Source organism: Eucyclogobius newberryi, unplaced genomic scaffold, assembly GCF_026437365.1.
Source record: "Eucyclogobius newberryi isolate DKJ021-1_F unplaced genomic scaffold, fEucNew1.0.hap1 SCAF_10, whole genome shotgun sequence".
Taxonomy (NCBI): Eukaryota; Metazoa; Chordata; class Actinopteri; order Gobiiformes; family Gobiidae; genus Eucyclogobius; species Eucyclogobius newberryi.
Genome location: NW_027315724.1, coordinates 35575760 through 35592591, shown reverse-complemented (window position 1 = coordinate 35592591; position 16832 = coordinate 35575760). Strand labels below are relative to the sequence as shown.

At 45.0% G+C, this 16832-nt stretch overlaps 1 protein-coding gene across 1 annotated transcript in view; it reads left to right on the top strand.

Annotated features, from left to right (window-relative positions):
- Window positions 1-6967: 6967 nt before the first annotated feature.
- Window positions 6968-16832, top strand: part of numbl (NUMB like endocytic adaptor protein) — a 51809-nt gene continuing 41944 nt past the window's right edge. The window contains exon 1 of the mRNA XM_072455956.1: window positions 6968-7106. The gene's annotated coding sequence lies outside the window, so the exon portion shown is untranslated. The remainder of the gene's footprint in view (window positions 7107-16832) is intronic.

Sequence of the window (16832 nt, the reverse complement as noted above, 5' to 3'; positions counted from 1 at the left end):
TCTGACTCTCTGACTGTCTGACTCTCACACTCTCACACGCTCACACGCTCACACTCTCACACACTCACACACTCTCACACACTCTCACACACTCTCACACACTCTCACACTCTCACACACTCTCACACACTCTCACACACTCTCACACACTCTCACACTCTCACACACTCACACACTCACACTCTCACACACTCTCACACACTCTCTGACTCTCACACTCTCTCACACACTCACACACTCTCACACACTCTCACACACTCACACACTCTCACACTCTCACACACTCACACACTCTCACACTCTCACACTCTCACACACTCTCACACTCTCACACTCTCACACACTCACACTCTCACTCTCACACACTCTCACACACTCTCACACACTCACACACTCACACACTCACACACTCTCACACTCTCACACTCTCACACTCTCACACTCTCACACTCTCACACACTCACACACTCACACACTCACACACTCACACACTCACACACTCACACACTCACACACACTCTCTCACACACTCACACACTCACACACTCACACACTCACACACTCACACACTCACACACTCACACACTCTCACACACTCTCACACTCTCTCACACTCTCTCACACACTCTCACACACTCTCACACTCTCACACACTCACACACTCACACTCTCACACACTCTCTGACTCTCACACACTCTCACACTCTCACACTCTCACACACTCACACTCTCACACTCTCACACTCTCACACACTCTCACACTCTCACACACTCACACACTCACACACTCACACACTCACACACTCACACACTCACACACTCACACACTCTCACACACTCTCACACACTCTCACACTCTCTCACACTCTCTCACACACTCTCACACACTCTCACACTCTCTCACACTCTCTCACACACTCTCACACTCTCTCACACACTCTCACTCTCACACACTCACACACTCACACACTCTCACACTCTCACACTCTCACACTCTCACACACTCACACACTCACACACTCACACACTCACACTCTCTCACACTCTCACACTCTCACACACTCACACACTCACACACTCACACACTCACACACTCACACACTCCCACACTCTCACACTCACACACTCACACACTCACACACACTCACACACTCACACACTCACACACTCACACACTCACACACTCACACTCTCACACTCTCACACTCTCACACACTCCCACACTCTCACACTCTCTCACACTCTCACACTCTCACACTCTCACACTCTCACACTCTCACACTCTCACACTCTCACACTCACACACTCACACACTCTCACACTCTCACACTCTCACACTCACACACTCACACACTCACACACTCTGACTCGCTCCGACTCTCTCTCACTCTCACACTCTGACTCTCTCCGACTCTCACACTCACACTCTGACTCTCTACGACTCTCACACTCTCACACTCTCACACTCTGACTCGCTCCGACTCTCTCTCACTCTCACACTCTGACTCTCTCCGACTCTCTCCGACTCTCACACTCACACTCTGACTCTCACACTCTCACACTCTCCGACTCTCTCACACTCTCACACTCTCACACTCTCTGACTCACACACTCTCAAACTCTGACTCACACTCTCTCTCACACTCTCGCACTCTCGCACTCTCACACTCACTCTCTGACTCACACTCTCTCACACTCTCACTCTCTCACACTCTCTGACTCTCACACTCTCTGACTCTCACACTGTCGCACTCTCACACTCTCACACTCTGACTCTCACACTCTCACACTCTCTCACACACTCTCTCTCACACTCTCGCACTCTCACACTCACTCTCTGACTCACACTCTCTCACACTCTCACTCTCTCACACTCTCTGACTCTCACACTCTCTGACTCTCACACTGTCGCACTCTCACACTCTCACACTCTCTCTCTCACACTCTCACACTCTCTGACTCACACACTCTCAAACTCTGACTCACACTCTCTCTCACACTCTCACACTCTCGCACTCTCACACTCTCACACTCACTCTCTGACTCACACACTCTCAAACTCTCTGACTCACACACTCTGACTCTCACACTCTGACTCTCACACTCTCACACTCTGACTCACACTCTCTCTCACTCTCTCTCACACTCTCACACTCTCGCTCTCTCGCTCTCTCGCACTCTCGCACTCTCTCTCACTCTCTCTCACTCACTCACACTCTCACACTCTCTGACTCACACACTCTCAAACTCTCTGACTCACACACTCTCACACACTCTGACTCGCACACTCTCACTCTCTCACACTCTCACACTCTCACACTCTCTCACTCTCTCACACTCTCGCTCTCTCGCACTCTCTCTCACTCTCTCTCTCTCACTCACACTCTCACACACTCTGACTCGCACACTCTCACTCTCTCACACTCTCACACTCTCACACTCTCTGACTTTCACTCTCTCACACTCTCATACTCTCACACTCTCACACTCTGACTCGCACACTCTCACTCTCTCACACTCTCACACTCTCACACACTCTGACTCTCACACTCTCACACACTCTGACTCTCACACTCTCACACACTCTGACTCTCACACTCTCGCACTCACACTCTCTCACTCTCTGACTCTCGCACTCTCACACTCTCACACTCTCACACTCTCACACACTCTCTGACTCTCTGACTGTCTGACTCTCACACTCTCACACACTCTGACTCTCACACTCTCGCACTCACACTCTCTCACTCTCTGACTCTCACACTCTCACACTCACTCTCTCACACTCTCACACTCTCACACACTCTCTGACTCTCTGACTGTCTGACTCTCACACTCTCACACGCTCACACACTCACACACTCTCACACACTCTCACACTCTGACTCTCACACTCTCACACTCTCTGACTCTCTGACTCTCGCACTCTCACACTCTCACTCTCTCACACTCTCACTCTCACACACTCTCTGACTCTCTGACTGTCTGACTCACACGCTCACACACTCACACACTCTCACACACTCACACACTCTCACACACTCTCACACACTCACACAGTCTCACACACTCTCACACTCTCACACACTCACACACTCTCACACACTCTCACACACTCACACACTCACACACTCACACTCTCACACTCTCACACACTCACACACTCACACACTCACACACTCTCACACTCTCACACACTCTCACACTCACACACTCACACACTCACACACTCACACACTCTCACACACTCACACACTCTCACACACTCTCACACTCTCACACTCACACACTCACACACTCACACACTCACACACTCACACACTCACACACTCACACACTCACACACTCACACACTCACACACTCTCACACTCACACACTCACACACTCACACACTCACACACTCACACACTCACACACTCACACACTCACACACTCACACACACTCACACACTCACACACTCACACACTCACACACTCACACACTCACACACTCACACACTCACACACTCTCACACACTCACACACTCTCACACACTCTCACACTCTCACACTCACACACTCACACACTCACACACTCACACACTCACACACTCACACACTCACACACTCACACACTCTCACACTCTCACACTCTCACACTCTCACACTCACACACTCACACACTCACACACTCACACACTCACACACTCACACACTCACACACTCACACACTCACACACTCACACACACTCACACACTCACACACTCACACACTCACACACTCACACACTCACACACTCACACTCTCACACTCTCACACTCTGTATCGTTTCCTTCTGTCGGGAGGACTGCAGACTCGGTGCTGGTTGATTATGTCCTGAGTTACTGTTGATCTAAGTAAATGTTGATTCATGGAGAGCTTTGGCTCCACTTTCAGTTTAGAGTTGATTTAAGGAGGTTTTTTAATGTCCAGCTTTATGACAATATAAAACTTTTAAAAGGACTTTTTGGAAATGTTGGAACCGTTTACTCCATGATCCATGCACTTGTAACTGGAAAATGTAGATCCCCTGGGCCCAGTATATATAAAGGTAATTCAGTTTTTATCTAATTGTATTTTATTTGATTCAATTTAAATGTAATATTTATTCTGTTTTTATTCATATTTAGGCCCGAGCGCCACAAGCTAGCGAGAGGCCTATTAGTTCTGTAAGGCTGTGCAAAGCATGCTAAGTAGCTCACGAATACGTTCCATCTCTTACATGTTCCGTGCATATAAACATGTAATGCAAAAATTAAACATTACCCACACGTGAGCGCTTTCAAAAAATCTATAGTTTATGATATTTGAAAAATGAGAAACATTGTTTTTGCATCGGAATATTATTCTTTCTTCTTCTCGGAACCAACCCAAAAGTCACAAAAATTTGCCCTTTGCCCAAAACCTACTTGAAGGGAAATACATTAATTTGGTGCAACAGCGCCACCTACAGAGTAAAAGAAAATGTTATATGGAGGATAAAATGTTTAGTTTTGCAAAATTTTATGAAATTTCGCACAAAATTCCATTTTGCCATCCCGATCAAAATAGTCAATGAGACCCATGTCATAATTGTTACGGCGTAGCCGTAGCGATGAGAGAAATCTCCCATGTTATTCCAATGGGGAAATCGCCAGATCTCTGAAATGTGAACATGAAACTTTAGACTTTCACAAACTCCCAGGGCGTTAGTCCAATTAACCTGAAATTTTGTGACACTCATCTTCAGGGGTGAACCATCAAAAGTTATCTTTTTTTTAATTCTAAGCTTCACGGTCTTTCCTAGAATTTAAAATAAAATAGCTTTTTGAATGAGGATCACAAAGTGTAGTTTTCCCTAAATGTATCAAATTTTGCACAAAATTCAATTTTGGCCAGTATGAGTGAGACTCATCTTCAGGAGTGGGTCATCAAAGTTATATTTTTTTTTGTTCTAAGAGTCATGGACTTGCAGCAAAGGGAAGAAGACGCGACAGCGTCACGGATTCAGCAGGAGGTGTATTAAAAGGAAAAGTGGGGCCCCTCCTCTTGCGGCGTGGCGAGGACCGATCATTGCCGCTTGCTCCTATATTTTTAGGCCGTGGCTGCAGAGCCGCGGCGCGGTCAAATAGCGCAGCAGTTTCAGGAACCGCGGCACAAAATAACATGGTAGTTTATTATTAGTTTTTTTTTTTTTATTTAATTTTGTGCACATGTATAAGTATTAATTAATTGTTCAAAATAAGTGCAGTTTCAATTACAAGCAAAAAAAATCTTGATTATTATTATAGATTTTTGCCATAGGCGAGAGTGGGGAAGGACATGCAGCAATCTGTCAAGCGCACACTTTTCCCAGCACCGTTTCCCTCGGCGCTGCTCGTTTCTCATCATCTATAATTATAATTAAAGTGCATTAGTTTGAGCCTAAATCCGCTAAAGGTCAAACACGAGTCAGAGTCAATGTCATATTTCTAAATCTGAAACGTCGATTCGAGCTGGAAACGAAACAAAAAAACCATCACAGACGACGATATTGATCCTGTATTTATAACATCGGCCTCAAAACAGCATCAGCCAAATGTGAAAGAGACAAAATGTACTCGAGTAAAAGTGTTGTTTCTCACTGAGTAAATCTACAAGAGCTTCATGTCGACAAGAAAAGATGAATAAATACATTTGTGTTTCTTCAGATGTGATTTAGTGTGATTTACTTTGTACTTTTACTTAATTATATTATTTATAGTAACTTTACTCTTAAAGTCTCTAAAACTGAACATGATTATATTTCCGATTGGACTCAACATTTGGCCCGTTTGTGTAAAGTTTATAATTGTACTTCCTGGTTGGACGTGAGCACAGATATGACACAGAGGTGATGTTACAGCTGTTACCATAGCAACCAGACTGTAAACAAGAGCCAAACTCCACATAAATGACACAACAGTTCTGATCTGACACAATAAGACCATAAAACACCTTTATTTAGTCCAACCATGGTTTAAACTGTCTCTGTGTCGCACAATGATGACATCACAGAGGGATTCAGCTCCACTTCCTGTCATTTTAAAGGGCTCTTGTTTTTCAAACTTTTCTACAAATGCTACAATATTTACTGCATTTTGAAGTCACTCTAGGACCTGTGTGCACTTCCCTCTTGTGTCCGCACGAGGCCGCTGTTACATCCTCTCTCCCTCTCCCTCTCTCCCTCCCTCCCTCTCCTCTCTCCCCCTACTCCTCACTCTCTCCCTCCCTCTCTCCTCCTCCTTTCTTTCCCCCTTCTCCTTCCTCCCCCTCTCCATCCCTCTCTCCCTCTCTCTCCTCCCTCCCCTCTCTCCCTCCCTCCCACCTCTCCCTTTCTCCCCCTTTCTCCCCCTCCCTCACCCTCTCTCCCTCCTCTCCTCCCTCTCTCTCCCCCTCCTTCCCTCCATACCTCCCTCCTCTCTCTCTCCCTACTCCTCTCCTCTCTCCTCCCTCCCTCCCCCTCTCCCTCCTCCTCTCCTCTCTCCCTCCCTCCCCCCTCTTCCTCCCTCTCTCTCCCCCCCTCCCCCTCCCTCGTCCTGCCCCAGCTGCCTCTTCCCTCTTCCCTCTTCCCTCTTTCTCTCTGCGCGGAACAAGAGAAACATCAATGGGGCGCGTGTGGATCTGCGTGGCCCGGATGAGCGTGCCATGGGCGGGGCCTCTCTCCATCCGCTGCGCCCGAGGGTGGAGCCGCCGCGCCGCCGGAGGAAGCGCACATCCGACCACCACATAGTCAACAACCAGACGCACGAGCGGCAGCATCCGAGCGCGTCCCAGAACCAGACGCCGCTCCCGCCGCGCTCTCACCGCCGCGCGCCTGCCGCTCCTGCCGCTCCTGCCGCTCCTTTACGCACGGCCGCGGCGCTTTTGCCGTCGCTCTGGATGTAACTGTTTTACGCGCCGTGTCGCGTCGCATCTCCGCCGCTCCGCTTCGCCGCTTTCGCCCCGTTGCGGATTTCGTGGAATTGGACGTATTCCGCGCCTCCGGTTCCGCCTGTGACGCGTCCGTGCCGCGCGTGATTGGATTTACTGCGCGCAGAGGCAGAAGAAGAGGAGGAAGGAGCGGGACAGGCTTCGTGGTCTTCTTGGGTGAGTTTCTCTCTGTCCGCTCTCTGTCCGCTCTCTGTCCGCTCTCTGTCCGCTCTCTGTCCGCTCTCTGTCCGCTCTCTGTCCGCTCTCAGTCCGCTCTCTGTCCGCTCTCTGTCCGCTCTCTGTCCGCTCTCAGTCCGCTCTCTGTCCGCTCTCAGTCCGCTCTCTGTCCGCTCTCTGTCCGCTCTCTGTCCGCTCTCTGTCCGCTCCCGTGCGTGATCGCAGCGGCTCTCGGGCCCGTGATTGTGGGTTTCAGGGTTTTAAGTGAGTGCGGGCAGTTTGAAGAGGATGAGGAAGAGGAAGAGGAAGAGGAGGGCGTCATCGTGTCATTACGGCTCCAGGAAACGAGTTGGAGCGGCATCGATTCGGTGCGCGTCGCGCGTCGCGCTCTTGGCACGTGAGACCGGACCGTCCCGCGTCCACTCGTGAGTCGGTGTGGAGAGTTTGGAAGCGTCGTGTTGTTTTGAGCACGTTTTTACCCACGTATTTCAGGAATGGGATCATTTAAAGTCAAAGAGTGAACCAGGACCGACTCCAGGACCCTTAAAAGACCCTTAAAGACCATCATAAGACCACTATAATACCATTATAGGACTGTTATAAGACCGCTAAAAGACCGCTATTAGTGTTATAGGAGTGTTATAACAGCGTTATAAGACCGCTATAGGACTGTTATAGAACTGTTATAAATAAGAGCATTATAAGACTGTTATAAGAGCGTTATACGACGGCTATAAGACCGCTATAAGACCGCTATAGGACTGTTATAGAACTGTTATAAGAGCGTTATACGACGGCTATAAGACCGCTATAAGACCACTATAGGACTGTTATTGGACTGTTAAGACCGCTATAAGACCGCTATAGGACTGTTATAGGACCGCTATAAGACCGTTATAGGACCGTTATAGTACTGTAATAAGACTGTTATAAGAGCGTTATAGGACTGTTATAAGAGCGTTATAAGACGGCTATAAGACTGTTATAAGACCGTCATAAGACTGTTATAAGAGCGTTAAGGCTGTTATAACACTGCTATAAAAGCGTTATACGACGGCTATAAGACCACTATAGAACTGTTATAAGACCGTTATAAGACCGTTATAGGACCGTTATAAGAGTGTTAAGACTGTTATAAGACCGCTATAAGAGCGTTATAAGACGGCTATAAGACTGTTATAAGAGCGTTATATGACGGCTATAAGACCGCTATAGGACTGTTATAAGAGCGTTATATGACGGCTATAAGACCGCTATAGGACTGTTATAAGAGCGTTATATGACGGTTATAAGACCCCTATAGGACTGTTATAAGAGCGTTATAAGACCACTATAAGAGCGTTCTAAGACGGCTATAAGACTGTTATAAGAGCGTTATAAGACTGTTATAAGAGCGTTATACGCCGGCTATAAGACCGCTGTAGGACTGTTATAAGAGCGTTATAAGACGGCTATAAGACTGTTATAAGAGCGTTATATGACGGCTATAAGACCGCTATAGGACTGTTATAAGAGCGTTATATGACGGTTATAAGACCCCTATAGGACTGTTATAAGAGCGTTATAAGACCACTATAAGAGCGTTCTAAGACGGCTATAAGACTGTTATAAGAGCGTTATACGACGGCTGTAAGACCGCTGTAGGACTGTTAAAAGAGCGTTATAAGACCGCTATAAGAGCGTTATAAGACGGCTATAAGACTGTTATAAGAGCGTTATAAGGCGGCTATAAGACTGTTATAAGAGCGTTATAAGACTGTTATAAGAGCGTTATACGACGGCTATAAGACCGCTATAGGACTGTTATAAGAGCGTTATACGACGGCTATAAGACCGCTATAGGACTGTTATAAGAGCGTTATAAGACTGTTATAAGAGCGTTATAAGACTGTTATAAGAGCGTTATACGCCGGCTATAAGACCCCTATAGGACTGTTATAAGAGCGTTATAAGACCGCTATAAGAGCGTTATAAGACTGTTATAAGAGCGTTATACGACGGCTATAAGACTGTTATAAGAGCGTTATACGACGGCTATAAGACCCCTATAGGACTGTTATAAGAGCGTTATAAGACCGCTATAAGAGCGTTATAAGACTGTTATAAGAGCGTTATACGCCGGCTATAAGACCCCTATAGGACTGTTATAAGAGCGTTATAAGACCGCTATAAGAGCGTTATAAGACTGTTATAAGAGCGTTATACGACGGCTATAAGACTGTTATAAGAGCGTTATACGACGGCTATAAGACCCCTATAGGACTGTTATAAGAGCGTTATAAGACCGCTATAAGAGCGTTATAAGACTGTTATAAGAGCGTTATAAGACTGTTATAAGAGCGTTATAAGACTGTTATAAGAGCGTTATACGACGGCTATAAGACCGCTGTAGGACTGTTATAAGAGCGTTATAAGACCGCTATAAGAGCGTTATACGACGGCTATAAGACTGTTATAAGAGTTTTATAAGACTGCTACAAGATCGCGTTAGGACTGTTATAAGACTGTTGTAAGACCGTTATAGGAGTGTTATAAGACCCATATAAGACCCATATAAGACCCTTATAAGACCCTTATAAGACCGTTATATGGGACCTCACCTGGAATAAACCCGGTATTCAGGGTGTGTTGTTCACTTGTTCTGGGTTGGCCTGGTCTGGGCCTGGTTTAGTTCTGCAGCCTTTTGTTTTAGTGTGAACTCACTATTAGACCAAAATTAATCCAGGTTCAGTCCAGATTTAGTCCATTTTACCTGTCCAAACCAGGACTGAACCAGGACTAAACCAGGACTGAACCAGGGCTAAACCAGGACTTAAAAATCTTCGAAGTGCGATAAATAACAACAAATATATAAACCATAATATTTATATATTAATAACATATATATATGTATTTATTATTTAAACTATGTTATTACACTGACACAAATCATCTTAGAAAATCCTTTTAAATAAATGCATAAATTTATATTGATGTAAAATATTGTTCCAGTTTTCCTTTATTGAAAACGATATAGTCATCATGACATGATCAGATCAGAATGAACCGGCGACCCTGCGGTTGTGAGGCGAGAGCGTTTAGACTTTAGAGGTGTCATTTGTGTTGGTCCTGGATCTGACTGAGGTTTGAGTCCCATTGTTCTGAACACCGGCTCCATCTGTTCTGAGCAGCATTCCTGTGTGTGTGTGTGTGTGTGTGTGTCTGTGTGTGTGTCTGTGTGTGTGTGTATGTGTCTGTGTGTGTGTGTCTGTGTGTGTGTCTGTGTGTGTGTGTGTCTGTGTGTGTGTCTGTGTGTGTGTGTATGTGTCTGTGTGTGTGTGTCTGTGTGTGTGTCTGTGTGTGTGTGTGTCTGTGTGTGTGTGTGTGTGTGTCTGTGTGTGTGTCTGTGTGTGTGTGTATGTGTCTGTGTGTGTGTGTCTGTGTGTGTGTCTGTGTGTGTCTGTGTGTGTGTGTGTGTGTGTCTGTGTGTGTGTCTGTGTGTGTGTCTGTGTGTGTGTGTGTGTGTGTGTCTGTGTGTGTGTGTGTGTGTGTGTCTGTGTCTGTGTGTGTGTGTATGTGTGTGTGTGTGTCTGTGTGTGTGTGTGTGTCTGTGTGTGTGTGTGTGTCTGTGTGTGTGTGTGTGTGTCTGTGTGTGTGTCTGTGTGTCTGTGTGTGTGTGTGTCTGTGTGTCTGTGTGTGTGTGTGTCTGTGTGTGTGTGTGTGTGTGTCTGTGTGTCTGTGTGTGTGTGTATGTGTGTGTGTGTCTGTGTGTGTCTGTGTGTACGTTAACAGAGTTAGCTTGTATAGTCCTAAAGCAATAGCAGAGTTAGCATGTATAGTCCTAAAGCATTAGCAGAATTAGCTTGTATAGTCCTAAAGCATTAGCAGAGTTAGCATGTATAGTCCTAAAGCATTAGCAGAGTTAGCTTGTCTAGCCCTAAAGCATTAGCAGAGTTAGCATGCATAGTCCTAAAGCATTAGCAGAGTTAGCTTGTCTAGCCCTAAAGCATTAGCAGAGTTAGCATGTATAGTCCTAAAGCATTAGCAGAGTTAGCTTGTCTAGCCCTAAAGCATTAGCAGAGTTAGCATGTATAGTCCTAAAGTATTAGCAGAGTTAGCTTGTATAGTCCTAAAGCATTAGCAGAGTTAGCATGTATAGCCCTAAAGCATTAGCAGAGTTAGCTTGTATAGTCCTAAAGCATTAGCAGAGTTAGCATGTATAGTCCTAAAGCATTAGCAGAGTTAGCTTGTATAGTCCTAAAGCATTAGCAGAGTTAGCATGTATAGCCCTAAAGCATTTGCAGAGTTAGCTTGTATAGTTCTAGAGCATTAGCAGAATTAGCATGTATAGCCGTAAAGCATTAGCAGAATTAGCTTGTATAGTCCTAAAGCATTAGCAGAGTTAGCATGTGTAGCCCTAAAGCATTAGCAGAATTAGCTTGTATAGTCCTAGAGCATTAGCAGAGTTAGCTTGTATAGTCCTAAAGCATTAGCAGAGTTAGCATGTGTAGCCCTAAAGCATTAGCAGAATTAGCTTGTATAGTCCTAGAGCATTAGCAGAATTAGCTTGTATAGTCCTAGAGCATTAGCAGAATTAGCTTGTGTAAATGAGTTCCTGTAGTTACTTCAGTAATTGGCTCTGGTCCAGTGATTAAGTTGATTAGCGTTAGCATTAGCCGCCGGCAGCTGTCTTTAATGAGATCTGAGGCTAATCCGCGCTCAGCGCTGCAGCTACATAAACATGATCATTCCTGTGTGAGACAGATGACGTCACAGTCCTTTATGTCCTGCTGTGGTCCAAACTCTCGAAGCTCTTCTGTGTTTTTAAAGTCCCTTCACTTTCAGCAGACTCTTTCTGATCATGACGCCAAACAAATGTTCTTTACACAGATTCTCTGGAGCACAAAGGACGATATAAACGATATTCAGATGTTGCACTCATGCCTCAACTCGACTCAGACTTGACTCAGACTCGACTCAGACTCGACTCAGACTCGACTCAGACTCGACTCAGACTCGACTCAGACTCGACTCAGACTTGACTCTCACTTGACTCAGACTCGACTCAGACTTGACTCTCACTTGACTCAGACTCGACTCAGACTTGACTCAGACGTGACTCTCACTTGACTCAGACTTGACTCAGATTCTGACTTGACTCAGACTTGACTCAGATTCTGACTCGACTCAGACTTGACTCTCACTTGACTCAGACTTGACTCAGACTTGACTGGGACTTGACTGGGACTTGACTGGGACTTGACTCTCACTTGACTCAGACTCAGACTTGACTCAGACATGACTCAGACTTGACTCAGATTCTGATTTGACTCAGACTTGACTCAGATTCTGACTCGACTCAGACTTGACTCTCACTTGACTCAGACTTGACTCAGACTTGACTCAGATTCAGACTTGACTCAGACTTGACTCAGACTCGACTCTCACTTGACTCTCACTTGACTCTGACTCAGACTTGACTCTGACTTGACTCAGACTTGACTGGGACTTGACTCTGACTTGACTCAGACTTGACTCAGACTCACACTTGACTCAGACTTGACTGGGACTTGACTCTCACTTGACTCAGACTCACACTTGACTCAGACTTGACTGGGACTTGACTCTCACTTGACTCAGACTCAGACTTGACTGGGACTTGACTCAGACTCAGACTTGACTGGGACTTGACTGGGACTTGACTGGGACTTGACTCTCACTTGACTCAGACTCAGACTTGACTCAGACTTGACTCAGATTCTGACTTGACTCAGACTTGACTCTCACTTGACTCAGACTTGACTGGGACTTGACTGGGACTTGACTCTCACTTGACTCAGACTCAGACTTGACTCAGACTTGACTCAGATTCTGACTTGACTCAGACTTGACTCAGATTCTGACTCGACTCAGACTTGACTCAGACTTGACTCAGACTTGACTCAGATTCAGACTTGACTCAGACTTGACTCAGACTCGACTCTCACTTGACTCTGACTCAGACTTGACTCTGACTTGACTCAGACTTGACTGGGACTTGACTCTGACTTGACTCAGACTTGACTCAGACTCACACTTGACTCAGACTTGACTGGGACTTGACTGGGACTTGACTCTCACTTGACTCAGACTCACACTTGACTCAGACTTGACTCAGACTCAGACTTGACTCAGACTTGACTGGGACTTGACTCTCACTTGACTCAGACTCGACTCAGACTCGACTCAGACTCGACTCAGACTTGACTCAGACTTGACTCAGACTTGACTCAGACTTGACTCAGACTTGACTCTCACTTGACTCAGACTCGACTCAGACTTGACTCAGACGTGACTCTCACTTGACTCAGACTTGACTCAGATTCTGACTTGACTCAGACTTGACTCAGATTCTGACTCGACTCAGACTTGACTCTCACTTGACTCAGACTTGACTCAGACTTGACTCAGACTTGACTCAGATTCAGACTTGACTCAGACTTGACTCAGACTCGACTCTCACTTGACTCTCACTTGACTCTGACTCAGACTTTACTCTGACTTGACTCTGACTTGACTCAGACTTGACTGGGACTTGACTCTGACTTGACTCAGACTTGACTCAGACTCACACTTGACTCAGACTTGACTGGGACTTGACTGGGACTTGACTCTCACTTGACTCAGACTCAGACTTGACTGGGACTTGACTCAGACTCAGACTTGACTCAGACTTGACTGGGACTTGACTCTCACTTGACTCAGACTCAGACTTGACTGGGACTTGACTGGGACTTGACTGGGACTTGACTCTCACTTGACTCAGACTCAGACTTGACTCAGACTTGACTCAGATTCTGACTTGACTCAGACTTGACTCTCACTTGACTCAGACTTGACTGGGACTTGACTGGGACTTGACTGGGACTTGACTCTCACTTGACTCAGACTCAGACTTGACTCAGACTTGACTCAGATTCTGACTTGACTCAGACTTGACTCAGATTCTGACTCGACTCAGACTTGACTCTCACTTGACTCAGACTTGACTCAGACTTGACTCAGACTTGACTCAGATTCAGACTTGACTCAGACTTGACTCAGACTTGACTCTCACTTGACTCTGACTCAGACTTGACTCAGACTTGACTCTGACTTGACTCAGACTTGACTGGGACTTGACTCTGACTTGACTCAGACTTGACTCAGACTCACACTTGACTCAGACTTGACTGGGACTTGACTGGGACTTGACTCTCACTTGACTCAGACTCAGACTTGACTGGGACTTGACTCAGACTCAGACTTGACTCAGACTTGACTGGGACTTGACTCTCACTTGACTCAGACTTGACCCTTGACCCGGGCCTCTCAGATCACATCTTGAGTCTGTTCTCTCTGATCTCACTGCTTCTTTTGTTCCGTCACTTCCTCGTCAGAAGAAGCGTCTCTTTGTCTCTTTGTCTCACACTCGAGTCCAACAAACTGTCTTTGTCTCAAATGTTTTTGGGGAAAATCTTTGTTCCTGTCGCTGCAGTTTGGGACAATTTTCCTCCTTTTTCTACATTTCATAATCGATTGGTTGATTTGAATAAAAACAGACTCATGAGCGAAACAATCATTTTAATTGTCAATCCTTTGGTTTGGACTCTTTAGACTTGGACTCTTTAGACTTGGACTCTTTAGACTTGGACTCTTTAGACTTGGACTCTTTAGACTTGGACTCTTTAGACTTGGACTCTTTAAGGAGTCAAAAAGGGAGAATCACACCCAAGAATCTGAGGACATTTCAGTTTTTTGTATGTTTAATTTGAATCCAGACATTGATAGAAAAGCCTGACTTTATGAAACTCTCTGGTGTGTTCCATCCCATAAACAACATGAATTGTTTCTTATTGTCTAATAATCATAATAATCTAGTACAATGTGAACAGGAGAGGTGACCAGGCACAGCCCTGCCCCGCCCCTCTGTCCAAAGTCAATCTGTCAAATGACCATTCTTTTCATTCTTGGATAATCATAAAAAGCCTCAATATTAATATGAATAAATATAAACTCTATATAATCAGATTGTTGAGGCGACAGTTGTGACGTCATCGATCTGCAGTTACTGAGCGTTTCATGTGTGACATCACTTCCTGTTGTCTCTTTCTCTCATTGACTTTAAACTCTGGTTTGTGTCAAAGTGCAGCTTTAATAAAGTTACACCATGTTGGAAATGATTACAAATCATGACTTTCATTAAAAAAAAAAAAAACTAGAAGAAATTGTAAATAAATGTGCATTATGACATTATGACTTCTGTTTTATTAAAACACTAAAGGTTTAATTAAAAAATACCATATATATATATATATATATATATATATATATATATATATATATATATATATATATATATAGATATATAGATATATAGATATCCATCATTTAGACAATATTGTGATATCGATACTTCTGTGTCTAATGTTCCATTGTCACTTTGAGCAGGAGCTTCTGTTGTACTTTACTCTTCACGTAGATGTGGCCAAAATATATATCGAATTGTACGTCATATTTATCATTTATATTAAATATGTTGATTAAATGTTGATGGGTTTTTTCAGCGTTTTTTGATTAATTGAACAGTTATTTCACATTTGTCTGATAATTATACCTCAACCTCTCAAAGTAAACAAAGTACTTTTTACTTTTTAGTCATTTTGAGTAGTAAGTAGAAAGTCCCACTGAAACACAGAGAAAGAAAGAGAGAAAGACGTAAAGAGATAAAACAGGAGAAAGAGCTGAGAGCTCTGAGTGTTCCTGGAATCCTCTCACTCTGAGCTCTTTCCTGTAACAGACTCTCAGCTGCAGCTGAAACAGCAAAGCATCATGGTCCGTGTAGGGCAGGGCCTTCAGTGTGAACAGCTGTAAGTAGAGCTGAATGTAGAGCTGAACTTAGAGCTGAACATAGAGCTGAACTTAGAGCTGAACGTAGAGCTGAACTTAGAGCTGAACATAGAGCTGAACATAGAGCTGAACGTAGAGCTGAACTTAGAGCTGAACATAGAGCTGAACATAGAGCTGAATGTAGAGCTGAACATAGAGCTGAACTTAGAGCTGAACATAGAGCTGAACATAGAGCTGAACTTAGAGCTGAACTTAGAGCTGAACATAGAGCTGAACTTAGAGCTGAACTTAGAGCTGAACTTAGAGCTGAACGTAGAGCTGAACTTAGAGCTGAACTTAGAGCTGAACTTAGAGCTGAACGTAGAGCTGAACTTAGAGCTGAACATAGAGCTGAACATAGAGCTGAACGTAGAGCTGAACATAGAGCTGAACATAGAGCTGAACATAGAGCTGAACGTAGAGCTGAACATAGAGCTGAACGTAGAGCTGAATGTAGAGCTGAACATAGAGCTGAACGTAGAGCTGAACATAGAGCTAAACGTAGAGCTGAACATAGAGCTGAACGTAGAGCTGAACGTAGAGCTGAACATAGAGCTGAACGTAGAGCTGAATGTAGAGCTGAACGTAGAGCTGAACATAGAGCTGAACGTAGAGCTGAATGTAGAGCTGAACGTAGAGCTGAACATAGAGCTAAACGTAGAGCTGAACTTAGAGCTGAACATAGAGCTGAACATAGAGTTAAACGTAGAGCTGAACTTAGAGCTGTAAATATAGCTGAACGTAGAGCTGAACGTAGAGCTGAACATAGAGCTGAACATAGAGCTGAACATAGAGCTGAATGTAGAGCTGAATGTAGAGCTGAACATAGAGCTGAACATA